We start from the raw sequence: 16,573 nt of genomic DNA, 5'->3' as shown, positions 1-16,573 counted from the left end.
ACTAGGTTTGTTTGGGATGCTCTTTTCTTGTTCAACATTGGTGGTGATCGGATTCTAAGAAGGTGTGTGACGAAAGAAAAAGGGTTGGATATTCAAAAGCATGTTCACGAAGGTTTGACAAAAGGTCCTCATGGTGCGCATGCCATTTCAAAAAGTATTTGATTATGGTGATTGTGAAGATGTATGATACTTTCTAAGAATTAGATGCCCCAAAACCCCATCCAAACTCTTGAAATTTTTTTTGTTTGGAGCATCAATTTTATGGGACCGTTACCTATTTCCGGTCGTCATAAATATATTCTCGTGGCGATTGATTATGTTTCTAAGTGGGTTATAGCCCAAGCATTGACAACAATTGATCCCCGGGTGGTTATAAAGTTTCTCAATAAGTTGTTTACTCGTTTCGGTACTCCAAGAGCTATTATTAGTGATAGGGGCCCTCATTTTTGCAACACCGTCATGGAGAATGCATTTGCTCATTATGGAGTTACTCATCGTAGCTCTACCACTTACCATCCTCAAACAAATGGTCAAGTCGAGAATGCAAATAGAGGGTTAAGAGGATTTTGGAGAAGACAATGGGAATAAGTCGGAAAGATTGGTCAAAGAAGTTGGATGACGCATTATGGGCATTCCGAACCACTTATAAGACACCATTGGGTACCACATAGTGTAGGTTCACAGCCGGATCTACACGGAATATCTCGTTCTACGTAGGTGCGGAATCCCTACGTAAGACGTTACGAGCGTAGAAGACGATACACGTTAACACGATCAAACACACGTTACAATAAACAAAGACACGTTGTATTGCAACTGGAAACACGTGATTCACTGATCACCGATTACACAAAACTGAATAACTCGTAAACTAAAACTATAACTCGTCTCGTCTAGCCGTAACCTAGAAGTTTATATAACACGACAACTTCGCCTACCATGTTTAGGCGAAGTTGTCCCTAACTTCGCTTGTTCCACAAGTTCGTCTATATCAGCGAACTTGTGAGAACTTCGCTTACATCCAAATACAAATCCAACTAACTCGATTACAGACACTAGACACTGAACTACTGACATCATGTACCAACAGACTCCCCCCTTGGCAGTAGCTTCATATCTCTATCTTCAAGTACATGTCTTGTAATCTTCAACAATCTTGTATCTTTCATCTTCAAGCATGAACTCCTTCTCGTACACAAACCGAAACAATTCTTTGATATTTCTTCGCTTCTTCTTTCCAAGCAGGAATATAAAATATTTTCTTCTCGTTCAGCACCTGCAGATCAGCTTGAGACAAATTCACCAAGTGCATTGGATCATACACTCTCAGCAGCTCTTGTTCATCTTCATTCTCCATTACTGCTTCAGCTGTTTCACAATCAACATACCACCACTTCAAATCTTTGAGCACATCCTTGGGCATATGTTTCATCGGCACTTCTTTTAAACACCGGATCGGCTTATACTTCATGATCATCCAAGGCTTGCCATCTGCTCTCATCCCTCTATCTTTGTCTTCAATAAGTTTTCCTTTCTGTGGTTTCAACAGCTCGAACTTTTTCTCCTTTATACTTTCCTTCCAAACAATCTTTCCAATGACCCTAGCCATGTTATCATCACTCCTGTTTATCAACCCCAACCTGGCTAAGTCCTTCACTTCACACTCAGGCAACGTATTCAACGATCTCAACAGCCTCTTGAAGTACTGAACCCCATCATACCTTTTAATCACAAAGAGCCTCAACTGCTCATCATATAACCAGCATATAATTCCCTTTTTCGATTCAGCATAACCCCTGATGTTGTAACTTTTCTTGAACATAGTAGGGACCGCCGGTTTCTTAGTTTTTACGAACCACTGAGCGTAGCCTTCTTTCCATCTTGGCTGCTCTTCCCATTCTGTCTCATCACTTCCCATATCTTGACTCATATCTGCCTTATCAACTTCCGGAATCTCATGCTCAATGTTCTCCTCTACAATCTCTCCCTCTTCAATCTCATTATCAATAACAATCTCTGCCCCAATCTTCTCTATCTCCTCCATCGGTAACACATCCTCATCACCTATAACATCATCTAACACCTCCTCAGCATCCACAACCACCACATCATCACCCCCTGAACCACCAGCTGCACTCGTTGACTCCCCCTGAGATGTGGAAGTCCCAAGAGCTTGTTCAGTTCTTGGAAACTCTCCACCTGCACCTTTCGATGCATTGGGATCATCGTCTCGATCATTACGCTTCTTCGTCCTCAGCTTATCACCCTTACAGCTCGTCTCCCCCTGAGATGCCAAGAACTGCTTCAAGGCATCAATTATTTTGCCATGTTCGATCAGCAGGGACGACTGTATCTGATTCTCTGCAACGAGGCGCTGAATAGCATGGGTCTGGATAAGATTTACCCTTGATTGTTCTGCCACGACCCGTTCAAGCGCTGCTATTCGTTCCGAGTCGGATAAGGTTGCATCGAAATCAAACCTCAGATGTGATATATCTTGAGTGTGCTGAGGAGGGATTTCCAATGTAACCGGGACCTCAGAAGTAGGCGTAAACGTAACCTCAGGTGGTATCGTAACTGACAACCCTGCAGTAGCTACAACTGTCGACTCAATAAATCTTGCCACGACGTCCGTTGGAGTAAGAGTTGGAGGTGGCAAAGATACAATCTCCGGAGTCGAGAGTTGGAATGTAGTGGGTGGTAGGCCGAATGAGGATGAGGTAGCCACCACGGGAACGTCCGTGGCGCTTGGCCTTGTAACTGGTAATGATGTCGGAACCATGGTCATACCGGACAGTGGGGTGGAGTGAAACGAACCACCCTTGAGCTCTCACCAGCTCCCGAACCTGCACCTGTCCTCTCCCTTCTTGATCTACGGACCAACTGATGTACTTCTTCCACAAAATCTGACTCACTGTCATCATCGGCTCTCTTCCTCTTCCCATGAATCCTTTCTTGTGTAACCAAAATCCGTCTCGCTTCAGCCACATCATCATCTGACGAATCAGAATCAGCCACCGTCGGAGCTGCCCTAGCCACATTCACACTAGAAACCCAGGCTACCGAGACCTGTATATTTTCCTCAGGGTCAACACGATCCATATCAAAAAATCCTTGACCGCCAAACGCTTCATCAAGGTCTACATTTTCCTCCGGTGACACAACAGGAGCAGCAGGTATAGCTTGAGGTGCTCCAGCCTGTTGTGGTGCCGGATCCCGAAACTCGTCCCCACGAGCTGGAACATACTCTGGGTTGATCAAGTACCCAAATAGTGGAGTATGTCGAGGATGGAGCTCAGGTTTGCTTCTTGCACTCGATGATCTACACTGAGCGAAGATCCCTTTACTTACACTTTTCACGTATCTAATTGGGCGGCGCTGAGGTAACGTGGGAGCAACATGATTCAAGATCATTTGTAGGAATCTTGGATACATATGAAATCTCTCACGCGCCACCGCTCTTCTCTGACGATCTATCTCGTAGAATACCATCTGACTAAAGCTGTAACGCTTATTGTAAGTCAGTGCAGTCATCGCCGACTGCATGGTCGCACCCATTCCATCTGTACCAGCCTTTCTCCCTGACATGCAGACTATCATCACATGCATTAGAAAGCGCCACTGGTCTAGCAAGAACCCCTTGCGTCTCTGAGTATCCCGCAAAGGACCAGAATATCCCATCCTCAGAAACGCACCATCTCGGAATGGAGCCACAAAGTCTGTAGGATCGTCTCTTGTTTCATCCCCAAACTGTAACGCCACCCTGATCTGTTCAGACGAGAACTGAACTATCTGATTATTGACCGTTGCACGCATAACCGGGGGCTCGAATCGACAGTCATATTCCACTGTCTGCCAGAAATCTTCAATGTTTGGCAAAGATATAGGCAGTGTTGTGGTAATAGCGTGGAATATACGCGAACGAAGTAGAAATGTGATGATCTCGCGGAAATCATCAACACCACTCACATCCGGGTCCAATGTGATGTACATGTTATGCCCCGGGAAAAACTGTCGGTTGTTGTCTCCACCTTCATCACCACCTGAACCACCTGCTCCAGCAACAGCTGCCATTTCTGCAACAAACAGTCTAAGTTAGAGAATCGTCGACGCAAATCACAAGTTCGCCTGTTACCATGAGCGAAGTTATGATTTATTCTGTATAGGCGAAGTTAGAGGTGGGGCGAAGTTAGGAACAACTTCACCTCAACTTGAACTTCGCGTAATAAATGTTAAGTAAAAAGGGCCAGGCGAAGTTAATGATAACTTCGCCTAACGACAACTTCGCCTCATATACTGTTACATAATTAATTTTCAGGCGAAGTTAAACCTTAGGCGAAGTTAAGAATAACTTCGCCTAAACTGTAAGTTCGCCTGAATATGAATCGGCAACAGTTAGACTTTCGAACGAGGTGAATTGGGTCAATTTGGAGATTGCGGACTCCATAAAACATGATTTTATGACGATTTAGACGATTAAGTTGATTACGACCACGTAATAACAAGGTTTCGAAAGACCGAGGTCACGAAACGGGTCGAAACGACCTTTGATTTACATCAATGACAGTGAATATAGTTTATATCGACACTACACACCTTGAAATCGGATTAGTATTGAGAAGAATAACACAGATTGGATTCAACGCTATAAGTTCGCTTAGGGTTAACAGTGAGTAAGTTCGCCGGTTTTGAAAACAATAAAGAGTCTGACCTAAAATTTCCTTTACATAGGGTCAAAGTTATTACAGGCGAAGTTATGGATAACTTCGCCTATTGCAGGCGAAGTTATGGATAAGTTCGCCGGTATTAAACTTTACAAAACAAACCCCTATAATTTGAACAATTTGCAATTAAGTTTTAAAACATCCTTTAAAGAGTTAAATGATACGATCAAGACCATGTAACCAGGTATTAAATCATACAGCTACATAAGTAGAAAAAATTTTAAAATAAAGTACACGGGATCAAATTTCAGTCTCGACAGGGACTACCATGTTTTAGAAAAGATCCGAACAGGAATCATACTAATTAAGTGACTGTCACACAGATCCATGTTCAGCTGTATTATGACATAAAGAAACAGGTTGTAAGCAGGTAAATAACTTAGAATGGTTTTCATTATTTCTGTGATATGGGTTAGGTTCAATTAAGCTCAAAACTTAAATGGGCAACACCTCAGCGTATTTGGCTTTCCCCAAGTCACCCCGAGTTGACCTCGACCCGTAGTGTCTGATTAAATAGTAAGTACTCTTCGATCTTTAGACTCTTCTTCCCGTTCTCTTTCTCACATCTTGATTGAGAAGTATTAACCTTATAATCTCTAGAATGTCTCAGTAACATTTTTTTTTTAATTATTTACACAACTTCAGAGTAAACTACTGCAAGTCCCGAATCTGGATCACTGCAGTTTCTTGACACGTTATCTTCACGGGAATCAGAACACTCACGGGCTCGTGTATGACTGGGTAATCGCTTTTCTGCCTATCATTCGGAAAGATATATATGGAGACATGCACAACTCATAAGGAGTTTCCACGTAAAATCGAGGAGATTTAGTTAGTATCACTTCTACTTTTACGCACCATAAAAAGCTACCATGACATACAATGACTGTTCTAAAGTCTTTTAGGCCTAATAACTTCACTAGTTAAGCACACAGAATCAGTATATCTATCACTTTCCAAGGTTGGATCAATTTTCTGTTAAACATAGTAAAGGAACTTCTTACGAAGTAGTAGACTTGAAAAAATAATTTCATCTCCCAAAAAAAATTTTAACTTCTATCGCCCCGATCAAGTCGAAGTCTTCAGGTAAACGGCTATCCTGAAGATCCAATGGATCAGCTGGACCGACCACATACAAGTATGTGTCCTTCTAACTAAGTATGAACGACTAATTTTCAGCGAAAGAATAAAAACACATCATAAACCGCCCCGGTCACTTTCAGTCATCTGGTTAATGGCTATCCTCATATTCTACAAGTAGAAATGAGGACCAAACATATCCGAAGATATGTCCTTCAAACTGAGGCAACCGACATAATTCTAAGCGATAGTGATTTTTTTTTTTTAAACAAAGACAAGAAAACACGGTTACTCGGGATTGATCATCCCATTCAGCTCAACAAGGTTTTGAAAACGAGTTTTGTCAAACGCTTTAGTAAACAAATCAGCGAAATTATCTAACGTATCAACCTTTTCGAGCACAATCAATTTCTTTTCAGCACAATCCCGTATAAAATGATGACGGATGTCAATGTGTTTAGTTTTGCTATGCTTTAAGGGATTGTTAGTTACTGAGATAGCAGCAGTGTTATCAATGCAAATAGGAGTATGAGTGAAATTCAGACCATAATCGCGCAATTGCTGTTGTATCCAAAGAACCTGGGAGCAGCAGTTCGATGCTGCCATGTATTCTGCTTCACAGGTTGAAATGGCGACTGAGGTCTGCTTCTTGCACTGCCATGACACTAATCTGCCTCCAAGAAACTGACATCCACCTGTTGTTGACTTCCGATTCTGATTGCACCCTCCATAATCAGAATCTGTGTAGGCGACTAACTCCAAGTCTCCTCCTTTCGTGTACCACAACCCTAGCTTAGCCTTGCCTTTGAGATACCGCAGTATCCTCTTCACACCCTTCAAATGAGATTCTTTTGGGTTTGCCTGAAAGCGAGCACAAAGACAAACTACAAACATAATATCAGGTCTTGAAGCAGTTAAGTACATTAAAGAACCTATGATTGCCCGATATTGGGTGGGGTCCACGTCTGCATCACTGTCTGAATCAGCACCCAATTTATGGTTGACGCAAACTGGAGTATCAAATGGAGTGTTGTCCTCCATCTTGAAGCGTTTGAGAACGTCATGGACATACTTAGTCTGATGAATGAACATCCCATCTTTCTTCTGATCAACTTGTAGTCCTAAAAAGAAAGTTAGTTCACCCATAGCACTCATTTCAAACCTCTGTTTCATGATGGCTTCAAACTCCTGACACATGGCGACTTTTGATGTAGCAAAGATGATGTCATCCACGTAGACTTGCACCAGAAGAAAGTCTCTTCCATTTCTCTTAACGAACAGTATACTATCTATCCTTCCCATTTCAAATTCATTCTCAAGCAAGTAATCGGATAAAGTTGAGTACCAGGCACGAGGGGCCTGATGTAGCCCATATAGCGCTTTACTTAGCTTGTATACGTGATCAGGAAAGTCTGGGTCAGTAAAACCCGGAGGTTGCTCAACGTACACTACCTCATCGACTTTACCGTTAAGAAACGCACTCTTCACGTCTAACTGGAACACCTTCATCTCCTTGTGTGCAGCAAATGCCAAAAACAGTCGAATCGCTTCATTCTTTGTAAAGTGCACAGTGTAATCTTTGTCACAGATCTGCGATACACTCAGCAGATTATGCTTCAGTTCTTCAATGAAATTCACTTTCTCTAACGTCATTTTACCATTAGTCACTGTCCCAATTCCAGTAATCCTTCCACCACTCTCTCCAGCGAAACTAACTCTTTCTCCCTGAACAGGTTTCCATTCGTGTAACAAATTCTTGTTACCCGTCATGTGCCGGGAACAGCCGCTATCCACAACGCATAGATTGTTTGCAGCCCTGTTCAACTGTTCCTGCACGATTAAAGCAGAGGATTAAAATCTGGGGACCCAAGACCTATTGGTCTTGGGTCGATACATCCCGTACTTTGGCTGTCCAAAGTTAGTATTAGAATGATATCTGTAAGTCCTAAAAGAATACCTTCTTGTAGATTGACTATGAGGCCATCCAAACCTTCGTGAATGAAATGAATTATTACTAATGGTTTGGTTGTTAACAGGGAAAAACTGAGATCGATTTCTTTGAAAACCTGGATTAGTCCAATGTCTGAACTTTGATGAGTTTTCATTTTTACCATTATAGTGATTACTGTTAGTTCTATTCTCAGTTTTCGAAGGCCTCATACCTCTGAATCTCTGCTTCAGAGGGCAATCAGCAGCCAGGTGTCCTATTTGATTGCATCTGAAACAACTCCTGTGTTCAACTTTCGTATCAATAGTTGTTTTAGATGTTGAGGCTGCATTACCGCCCGTTTGTCTAACATATGGTGGGACATACGGGTTTAGTGGAGAATTCTTTTCAGTTGTTTTATTTTCCTCTCCACGTTTTGGTAACACTGTCTCTTGTTTTGTCTCACTCGACTAGGATGACTTGTCCGAATTTGATGAGACAAAACTAGGAACAGAAATCTTAACATTAGAAACAGGCATACTCGTTTCGCCTTTACTAACTTCTGGATCTTTAATTGTAACCTTAACCGGAACTGTCTGACCAATTTCAACATCAACAGATTTCTGATTACTAGGATCATAAGTGTGGTTATGATTATAAGGTGGTGGAACTTCATTATAACCAATTTCTCCCCTTTTAACTGGGGAACGTTGATCACTTACAAGGTGATCAAGTATAGCAGAGGAATTTCTAAATTGCTCAAGCTTTCTGTTAAGTTCCACCACTTTCACCTGGTGATCAGCTATCTGTTTATCCCTTTCAGCTATTAGTTTGGTTTTCTCTTCTAACACTTCATAGCTAACATCAATTACTTGTATTTTTTCAGCTAGACTGGCTTTAAGACTTCTGATATCTTTCTCACTAGCTTTTATTTTTACCTTGTAACTATTTTCTCTAGCTTTAGTGTAATGATGATCTTCTTTTAATGTTTTAAATTGAGCATCCAAACTAACAAACTGATCAGTTATTGTTTTCAATTGTTCAGACAGATTTTCACATTTCGTACAAGGGAGTTTAGTACTTACCTCGGAGAGCTGGTCTGTCACTTCTGCCATGTAAGCTTGATTTTCTCCAGTCACTTTCTCACTTCCTGCAGTTTCGATGGTCACCAAATTGGCCTGTTCGAACACTTCCTCCACATGCATATTCCAGTTGTACTCCCCGTTCTGTCTAGATATCATGGCCCTATTCTCATTACCACCCCCACTCTGTTGTGTAGACCTGTTTTGACTGCGTTCTACACGTTCATTTGTGCACTCTTTAGCAAAGTGTCCATTCTGTTGACAGTTATAACACCGCACCTTTGACTTATCAAAACCTGGTCTTTCACCAACAAACTTTCTACCTGTCTTCTTCATAAACCTCTTAACTCTTCTCACTATCATCGCCATCTGCCACTGCAGATCCATCTCCTCCAGATCATCAGCATCGATCTGATCATAGTCTTCGTCTAGAGTTGCAAGGTCAACAATCTTACCCTTAATGTAATTTTCGTACGAAGCAATGAAAGATGCATAGAGAGCAAACTGCTGTTCAGCAGATTTAACACTCATGGGCATCTTAAAGTAGTTGTTGTTAGGAACACTTGAAAAGAAACTACCCTTGGTTGCTTGAGGTTTAGAAGCATTTGTTCCTCCAGCTACAAAACACACATCACCATCCATGTTGAGAGTTACATGACCTTCATGTGTTGAGTTAGCGCCCGAGTCTCCCTTTGAGTAGTAAGCAGATGATTCAGACTTCGAACTTGAACTTGAGTTAACTTTCGCACCATACATTCCCGGATCCTGAACCTGATCGGTTGGTGTCTCTTTTCGAACCATGTTAAGTTCAAAAGTTCGTAGTTTATTGACTGCTGTCTCCAAGTCATAGTCGGCAAACTCTTTGTCTTCTCTCATCAAGACAGTGTACATCTCCCATTTCGGTGGGAGAGCATCAAGGAGTTTTTCCACGATCTCCTCTTCTTTGTAAGCAATGGAATAATTGCTGAGTTCGGTCATCAGGTGATAATATCTCGTGATGATATCCTCAAGTGATTCATTCTTCAAATACTTGAACACCGAGAATTGGGTTTTGAGTAGTTTAATCTTAGATGCACGAATCCCCACATTACCTTCAAATCGGTTTTCAAGTGCTTCCCAAAGCTCTCTGGCGGTTTTATACTTCCTGAAGGTGTGAAGAATCTCTTGTGGAAGAGCCATTGTTATCGCTGCATGAGCTTTGCTTTCAGCCTCATACATTTTCTTTTCTTCCTCTTCCATCTTGTTGTATTTCTTAATCTGTTCACGACCCTCATACAGAGCAGTTGGTGGAATGTATCCATCTTGAATGCACACCCACATCTTAGCATCTTGGTATTTAACATATTGCTCAAACCGATCTTTCCAAGCCACAAAATCGGTACCCTTTAGCATCTTCGGTGCCTTAGTAGCTGAACCCGCTTCCACTTCCATCTTCACCAGTTCCGTAATATTTATTGAGGTCATCTTTTACGAAACGAAAACACAAAGAAACCCGAAAAATAAAAATTTTATCCTTAACAGTACTGTAGGCGAAGTTGTGGATAACTTCGCTTAAGTCTTAACTTCGCTTGAATTCTTAACTTCGCTCTCCTTTTTAAATTCGCCTGATTTGGCGAAGTTGTGAGGTAGGCGAAGTTGTGGATAACTTCCTTGAGATAAGCGAACTTGTGAGGTAGGCGAAGTTGTGGATAACTTCGCTTAACCTTATATCTTCGCCTAAACCCTACAAACAGTAGCGGCAACTTCGCCTGATGAACACGATGATTTTACAGGTTTGATTTCTGGATTTTGCGAGGTATGCGAAGGTGTAATGGGTTGTTTTTGATGGTGGGAGGTGAGTAGGACACAAAAACTCGGTAAACTCGTCCCGCGAATATTCGAACGGAACGATTTCTACACCCGCGTGATAATCCCGAACCACACAATCACGAGCAAAAGCTCTGATACCAATTGTAGGTTCCCAGCCGGATCTACACGGAATATCTCGTTCTAAGAGCGTAGAAGACGATACACGTTAACACGATCAAACACACGTTACAATAAACAAAGACACGTTGTATTGCAACTGGAAACACGTGATTCACTGATCACTAATTACACAAAACTGAATAACTCGTAAACTAAGACTCTAACTCGTCTCGTCTAGCCGTAACCTAGCAGTTTATATAACACGACAACTTCGCCTAGCATGTTTAGGCGAAGTTGTCCCTAACTTCGCTTGTTCCACAAGTTCGCCTATATCAGCGAACTTGTGAGAACTTCGCTTACATCCAAATACAAATCCAACTAACTCGATTACAGACACTAGACACTGAACTACTAACATCATGTACCAACACATAGTTTATGCTTGTGTGCGGTAAATCTTGTCATTTTCCCATTGAGTTGGAGAACCGGACATTTTGGGAATCGAAGACGGATAATTTTGATCCCACTGACGCTGCGAGGAAGTGATACTTTCAGATTCATGAGTTGGAAGAGCTTCATGATGCAGCATATTTTCGATCATTGAATATCAAAGAAAAGATGAAAGTTTTGCATGATCGATAGTTGAAATAAGGTAAAGAGTTTAAGAAAGGTTATAAAGTGTTATTTTTTAACTCTCGTTTGAAGTTCTTTGCAGGTAAATTAATATCAAAGTGGATGGGACCGTATTTGGTGAAAGAAGTTTTCCCGTATGGAGTGGCGGAGCTAGAGAATCCGGAAGAAAATAGAACTTCTTGGATAGGAATAGACATCGTTTAAAACACTATCTTGAAGGGCCGAAGGACTCAATCCAGGTGGAGGAAACCCCCATCGTACCATCGATTTGAATCATCAGAGGAGTTCTTGAGTGAAAACTCAAGTGTAGAGTTTGTGCATTTTATCGTATGTGTATTTTTATTTTCGTTTTTACTTTTCTTTGAGTCACTAACAATAGTCTTTCGTAGTTTTGTTTATGTTATTGAGTCGATTCAAGGAATCATTACCATCATGGAGAGTGAAATTTACGAGAATTCGGATGTCCAAGGTAAGTTTTGCACGTAAAAATGACATAAAATCGGTATAGGAAGGCTTTGCAATTTTTGGAAAATTTTTCTAAGGCATTTAGGCTTTAAAAATAGAAACTTTCTAGAAAAAAATGGCTCGTCGCGCCGCGCGACGAGGCAAAGCCATCTAGCCGCACAGCGCAGCCGAATAATGTAACCGCCAGAGCATGCCGCCACGCGCGGCCAAGACCCACAACCGACTTGGTTAATTTTTTTACCATATTATACATACTTTTTCCATATTTTTCAAATTTCCCTTTCTCCCTCACCCAAAAACCCACGAACCCTAACACCCTTTTCACTAAATCCACCATTCTTAAATCTTCTTTCTCCGAATTAAACCACTAAATCACTGTAATATCATCACATTATCATAACTCACCATCATTTTTCACTCATTCATCAATATACAAGTCACAAGAATCACTCTCACTTTAAAATTATTTGCATCTTTAATCCTTGTTACTCAACTTTCAGGTATGATTTCTTGTATTATTGTACTTTGTTTTGTATTTTGAGTCTTAGTTTTATTTTTTATTTTAAAGCAAGTTTCTAGTTGAGATGTGTTGGTTCATGGTCGCGGGTTGGTTTGATTGGGATATTGTTTTAATTTGTAGGGTGCGGGTGGAATGGTTGGTTATTTCTCATGGTTGCGGTTGGGTTAGTTTGGGCTAAACCATGTATATTAAGTGTTGGGGTTAGATTTGGGAGGTTTAACATGAAATTTTTCGAGGTCGAAACAAGATGGAAAAAGGTTTTTACAAACTATATATTTTGAAACTTTATGGGTTTTCCACTCGTTTTTGACTCAATGTTTGGTTGGTTGGCACTTGGGCTTAATTGGGACAATTAAAGTGATGGGAGTAGCTAGTGTACATTGAGTCTTTGTTGTAGGGTTGGCTATATAGTGAACAATAAGTAATTAAAGGTCGGGTCATACTCAAGCATCAATTTTTGGTATGAATGTGAAAATATTATAAATATTATAAATTTTAAAAATTTGAATACATTATCATATGATGCTTAGGTAGGTTTAATGTTAGAGTTTGCCAAGTAGTCGGTGATAAATCTAGAGTATTACTTAGTGTCTAGTTTAGCATAATTTAGTTAATAATTATATAACTACTTTTAGTTAAGATTTGAATACTGTTAATAGTTTAGTCGAGTTTTAAAGAGTCTAGAGTATTACTTAGTGTCTAGTTTAGCATAACTTAGTTAATAATTATATAACTACTTTTAGCACATCAGTCATATTACTTATTGGCTAACACATGTCCAATAAGTAACGTGTAATAGCCTAGTAGGGGAGCATTGTATTCAAAACCCCACAATAGCAGTAGTAATCATCCCATAAGTCTACAGAGACTTAATCAGTGTAATGTAATTAAAATTCTTTTGAAAACATTTTGAAAGCATTTGAACTATCTGTCATGAGTTTATTAGACTTTAAAAATCATCATGACTGTATTGGAAAACCAGTGGTCTCACGCAAATATGAGTTGTATAAAAATCGAATGTCTCACCTTGTAAGTTTATAATAAAGGAGTGCTTCCTGGTATTAAATACCTAGGTTAAACACAATGTAGCATATTTAAATTAGTATAAACCCAATAACTATAATGATAATCACTAGATTAGAAACTTTACACGATGGCACAATGTCTTACCTTATACAGCTAGAGCTTTCGAAATCGCGTATAAAAGATTCTATCGATCGGAGAGGGTATCATTACGACTACTCGGGGGTATTAATGTCCCGTTTCTAAACGAGTAATGAATGTCCTATTTCCAGTATATTTATAGTTGAAACTAGATTACTTCGTGTAGCGCGAACCAACACCATCAACAACTTCGTGTAGCGCAAAGCAACCATAGGGTTGTCGAGTCAGCCCTAGCTAGGCCACGTGGTAGGCAACGTGTCACTGTTGTGTGACTACCACTTCGTGTAGCGTGAAGGATTACTTTACGTAGCGTGAAAGACAAAAGAGTTTTCGAATAACTGATAATGCTTCGCGTATCGCAAAGGATCATGAATGTATTTCTTCACGTAGCACCATCAAAGTGTCACATTGCGCCCATCGCCCGCGCCCGTGCGCGAGCGAAGTGGGTGCTCTGCACCTTCCCCTCTAGGACCATTGGGCCTGATTTGTCTTATAAGAACATTATCATATAAACTGGCTTTCTTATAAAGAGATTACTAGTTTTATAATCTAGCGGTGTGGGACAGGAACTCACTTTCTTATTTATACCAAGGTTGAATAGTTTCATTTTCTTTCCTCCATCAATGTGGGATGGAATTCACTTCTTTCATTTTCTTCATTTTTCCTTTTGTTTGTATTATGGGTTGTTATAAAAGCTTCACTCGGTTTGGTTCAGTTCGGTTCATTTTGCTCGAATTATTTTTTATATTTTATTTTTTATATAAATTTTATGTGTCTATATATATATATAAGTATATTATTTTGTTAAGTTTTTAAAATTTCCCTCTTTTGTGTTGATTTCAAAGTTCAAATTAAACCCTAGTTGCTCGTTTTATATATGTTTAATTGTTAACTTTGAGTTTTAGACATTTTAGAGTTGGAAGTTTGGACAATTTAGGGTTGAAAGTTTTGAATTAATGATATTTTAAAATTTTAGAAATTTAAATTGAAAACTTTGTACGAAATCAAGCTGAACCAAGTTGCTCAGTTTCAAACCAAACCAAGGTCAAGCATCCTAATATCGCTCGTTTCTTTATATTCAATTCGCTTGGTTCAGCTTGCTTTCAAACCAAACCAAGTATGAGAAAGATCGTGTTTAGTTCGGCTCAGTTCATGAACAGCTCTAGTTGCATGGGTGTTGTACGTTTGGGTCTTTTAAAAGTATGAAAATCTTGTTAAGCTACATCAACTGATGAGAAAGTGTAAGCCAGTGAAGTTCAAATCCATCGTACTTGAACTTGAGAAGACAATTCTTGAAAAGTATAGAAACATCTTTTTGTTAACATATTGCTCGAACACATAGGGTATGCATATGATATTTCCTTACGGTACCTATTTTATTATTAAACATAAAAATGCTCCAATTTAAGTAAAGATAATAAGAGTGTTACAAAAAACAGAACATATATGAAAAATATGCTAGTAAGGAAACTTCCTAACTTCATCCACATTTGCATACACAAACATATGTGTCGCATCTATTTTTCGGTATTAAAATAGAATGCAGAAGTAATACAAATTAATACATAAGTTTGGCAACTAACCTAAAACTCAACACATAATTTATTAGGGTTTTTGTTATTATAATTAACTATCTTATCAAACATGCCATGTTCAACCTGATCTCTTTTAACTGTTTAGATAATGGGCCGTGTTTACCTTTTAACCATAAAATTAAACAAGTTGATTTCCCTTGCTGTTTAAGATTACAATACAAATATGTTTCAGTTGCACGGTTCTGTGTTGATCAGTTCTTCATGTAAGAAATAGAAAACATGAATAATAATAAACCAATGAACCTATTACATCATGGAGAATAGTAATCGTAGCAGAGTAGGATGTAGTCGACATGTTTTTCATCTTGATCGAGTTCCCTTTAGGATATATAGTTAAGGATGGTGTTAGGGTTCTTGAGAGGAACCCGGTTTTAGGAGAGAGGAGACCTAGGGGGAAAACCCTTTATTAGTTAGTAAGGGTAATATGGCCCATCAACAATTACCAAACTAATATATAATAAAGTAGAATTAATATTTTGATCTATTATATTATAAATGATTATAATGGTCATGTATAAATATAAATATATTATATATCTAATCTTATATTCCCACACTTGGTTTAGTAATCCTTTATTATGAGTATTAGATAAGCTTGATTAGGAGTTAACACTCATTTTAGCTTTAAACTTAATTTGGAGCAGAGAAATACAGTCAGTGAATTGAACATTACCTCAAGACCCCTATTAATCATACTGCAGTCCTTATTTAAAATCTAAGTAGTTATGATCAAAATTTTCAAGTAAGCCCTTCAGAACGTTTGATTTATATATTAATTCGTCTATATTTCATTATGCATGCAAAACATATTAAGAGATGTACAAAATCAAAACTGATGATGAAATTTAATAGTTAATCATTCATAGTATGATATTCAGTTGCGCATAGTCATCAATAACCCGTCATTATACTTTTAGTTATCGGATCCTTAATCATATCATGAATGTATTCGACATGAAAATTTTGATTTCTCAATTCGTTCATAAACGAATAATTAGTTTCATATCAAAATTTAATGCAGCACTCTCGAACTGTTACTGTTTAAGAAAACATGGTAGCTAAATTTATCACGGTAAGTCTTCAATACCTAATTTATATGGAGTTAATAAACTTATGAGTCCATTGATAAATTTTCAACAACAATTATTGATAATTGTGTTGTGATTAATCAACATATTGTGTCATTATAACTTAGATTTTTGTTATCAGTTCATTATGACTCCTCCATGAGATAGATTTATCTACTGACATAAGAATGTATCCCAATAATTACATTATGTTATCTTTGAATATAACAAAGTTTAGTGTAATCAATCTTTTAAGGTCTCACTTCTTCATTTTAAATTATAGTATCTCGTTTCCTTTAAAGATATTTTATACTCTTTTATATGCTTATTAACCTAGACATATCTAGTGTATTGCAATTTTAGTAATATTTGAACGAGTATAAACTTGAACCTACATGTTGCTTATGC

The sequence above is a fragment of the Bidens hawaiensis genome, unplaced genomic scaffold, assembly GCF_021521415.1.
Source record: "Bidens hawaiensis isolate Kalapana, Puna unplaced genomic scaffold, B.hawaiensis_p1.1 tig00007460_1, whole genome shotgun sequence".
Lineage (NCBI taxonomy): Eukaryota > Viridiplantae > Streptophyta > Magnoliopsida > Asterales > Asteraceae > Bidens > Bidens hawaiensis.
The sequence above is the reverse complement of the archived record's forward strand: the minus strand, read 5'-3'. Positions refer to the sequence as shown.